This window comes from Colobus angolensis, unplaced genomic scaffold (genome assembly GCF_000951035.1).
Source record: "Colobus angolensis palliatus isolate OR3802 unplaced genomic scaffold, Cang.pa_1.0 Scaffold65, whole genome shotgun sequence".
Classification (NCBI taxonomy): Eukaryota; Metazoa; Chordata; class Mammalia; order Primates; family Cercopithecidae; genus Colobus; species Colobus angolensis.
Window position 1 is genome coordinate 4,729,997 of NW_012120154.1, and position 3,210 is coordinate 4,733,206.

Consider the following 3,210-nt stretch of genomic DNA (forward strand, 5'->3'; position numbering starts at 1 on the left):
TTTTTTTTTTTTTTTTGCCCCAGGCTTCTTCCCAAACCCTGTCCTTCTCCCCATTCAGTCATTCCATTTGACCAACTCTTCTAAACACCTACTGGGAGCCAAGCCCTTGTTCTGGGCACTTAGAACGTATTGATGACCAAAAGAGATAAAGGCCTTTGAGACTGTTATAATCTTGCAGGGGAGATACACAATCCGCAATGAACATACTACGTTAGTAAAAAATACAAGGCAAATGGCACTTTGGACTGTGAGTATCAGTGCAGTGGAACAAAGAAGTGGAGCCATTAGGGGACTGGATGGGCGATGGCAAGGCAGATTCCAGCATTAACTGGGATGGTCAGGGTACACCTGCTCAGGCAGAGGAGGTACTCAGCATTCCTAAAGGGTCCATCTGCACTCACTGTCGGCATTTCTTCCCTCTCACTTATTCCCCAGCTCAGTGAAACCTGCTCCACAAACACTGCTTTGTCCACAGGGACCTTCCTTTTGTCCAGTTCTAGAGCTACCTCCTATTCTGTGGCAGCAGAATTTGGCACTGTGGAGCCTTCACTTCTGGACACCTGTTTGTGCCTTGGCCTCCAGGACACCACACTTTCCTATTTTCTTCCCTTTCTCTAGCTCAGGGGTGTCCAATCTTTTGGCTTCTCTGGGCCACATTGGAAAAAGAAGAATTGTCCTGAGTCACGTATAAAATACACTAACACTAATGATAACCAATGAACTAAAAAAATCACAAAAAATATCTCATAATGTTTTTATGAATTTGTGTTGGACTGCATTTAAAGCCATCCTGTGCTGCATGTGGCCCGCAGGCAACGGGTTGGACAAGCTCATTCTGTTGGATCTTTGGCACTCTCTGTTGTCATTTCCTCTTTCTTTGCCCATTCCTCAGGTGATGGTGTTTCCAAGGCCCCATAAGTGCTCTCAGCTCATCTCAAGCTGCGTTTCCCATAGAGAATTTCATCCATACACTCACTGTGAAACTCACATCTCTGTTTCTCCCTGTAACCCCTGGATGCATCAACAGTCTCCTTTCTGTTTATGAAAGGAAAAGACCTGGCCTTCCTGCCACTGACATCCTCTATGTAATGAAATCTCAGGAACTGGGAAGGAGTGGGGGTCCTGGGAGAGCAGGTAGAAGGCAGTGGAGGGTAGAAGGCAGTGGAGGGTAGAAGGCAGGGAGTAGGAGAGAGAACAAGCTCGTCTGCCTGCTCCTGGCTGCTGCTTCCCATAGTTCCCCTCCAGGTGGCCGTGATGACAGGGAACAGGCATGACAATATGGATGTGCAACCACGTGACTTAGTACAAACACCAACTTGGCCAGTCAATGGAGGAGCAATGAAACAGCTGGATCCCGGATGTCACTCAGGCACAAGGTTCTGGTTGATAGTAGAAGACACCATTTCTTTTCACTGAACCACGTTGACGTTCCACATAGTCACATGCTCCCATGTAGGAGCCCATATTAACAATCACCAAACTCCCAAGGAAACAAGCCACCATGGGTGAGAGTCAGCAGAAACAACCAACAATACATATAGACCTCCAAGAAACAAAGATCTTGGGAAAAATCAGATCTTGGATATAAAATACCTTCCTGTCCCCTGTCCCAAGAAGGTAGAACTTGATTAGCTGAAGTTACTCACAGTAATTCTCTTCTTTCCTGTGATTGGCTTAGGAAGGGTCATGTGATCTCAACCTGGCCAGTGAGACAAGGGAAGATGTTGTTTCTACCTCTGGGCATCGCCCTTTGCATGTGATAGCTGGAGTCCCCTCAGCCATCATCACTCCCATTCTGAAATGTCAGAGCGGAAAGAGGGGAAGCACCTGGGTTCTTGAAGAGGTTGAGACCCTACATGGCCCTGCGTGGTACTATTGTGTCTCCAGATTCTGTATCTGAGCAATGACCCTTGTTCCTTGGCTACTTTCAGTGGTTTTTCAGTTGCTTGCAGCTGACAGCACTCTGCTGTACCCGCTAACATGCTGTATATTCTGTTCCCCTTTGTGAAGGCCTTCTTTGTCTTCTCCACCTTCCCGTCATCCCTGCACCATCTCAGTGACTTTGCCCTGGACCTTTAGCTCTTCCAAGGCCAGAAAAGTGCCCAACACACATCTCACCAGCAGGACCATCCTGAGCCAAAGACAGGGAACCCAAACCTCCATGTCCCGAAACCACGTTCTGGTCTTCAAGGGCAGGCCAAGGTGGTAAAGGAGATACCAGGAACCGAACTGTGTGGTTTGGAGTCATGAGAAAGATAAGAGTCATCAGCGTCTGATCTACTGCAGAGGCGGATACAACAACTGCTCTCAAGTGAGAAGTTGCAGGAAAACCCTTTCATAAGAAGCAATGCTTCCTTCTTAGAGATGGGGCTCTTTTTCAAGGTCTCCAGGTAGGAGCTTCAGGGCTGAGGGACTTCAGGCCATTACTATTGGCAGGTAGAAGCTGCCCAAAGAGAGGGGTGTCCCCACAGCAGGCTGATTACAGCGATGGGAAAAACAGGGTTGTTCTGAGGGGTCAGCTGTCAACAGGGAGTTGGGCTCCAGGTGCAAGGGTAGGAGGGGAACTGGGATGGGGAAGAGCAAGGCAGTCTCCACCTTGAGCTTCTAGGCCGTGGGAAGGAACGTAGGAATTCAGCTGTCAGATGTAAGTGGGCCCCAGCTGTCCGAAACAAAGCTGGCACCAGAATGAGAACCGAGAATTAAGGAGCACTGGGAAACAGCAAGTTTCCCCCTGCAAGTCCCTCCTGACTCGGGTCAGGGCGGGTCCCAGGGCTGGGGATGGATCTGAGCTGCCAGCCTGGGGGTCAGGGGCACCAGGGGGCAGGAACCAGGTAAGTTGTCCCTGAGAATGCTGTTCTTTCTGTGGGGTTGGAGGTTCTGCTCTAGGTGAGAATGCAGGGCTCTGTGGGAGGGATCCCGGGAGGGGCCTGGATAGACAGACCCTGTGAGTGTGGCTTGGGCACGAAGCTGCATCTGAACAAGGACACTCTAAGGGCAGTGGTGCCAGTGGAGGAGCCAGGAGATGTGAGCGTTGTGTACTGGGCTCAGTGGGGGCAGGCTGGGCTGAGGCCCTGTACAGCCCTGGGAGCTGGCAGAGAAGACGGAGGGATCCACATGCCTGTTCCTGTCCTGGGTATTTGCACCTCACTGCTACTGGCAGGGACTTGTCCAGGATACATGGAGTGTTCAGATTCTGTCCCTACTTGCTTG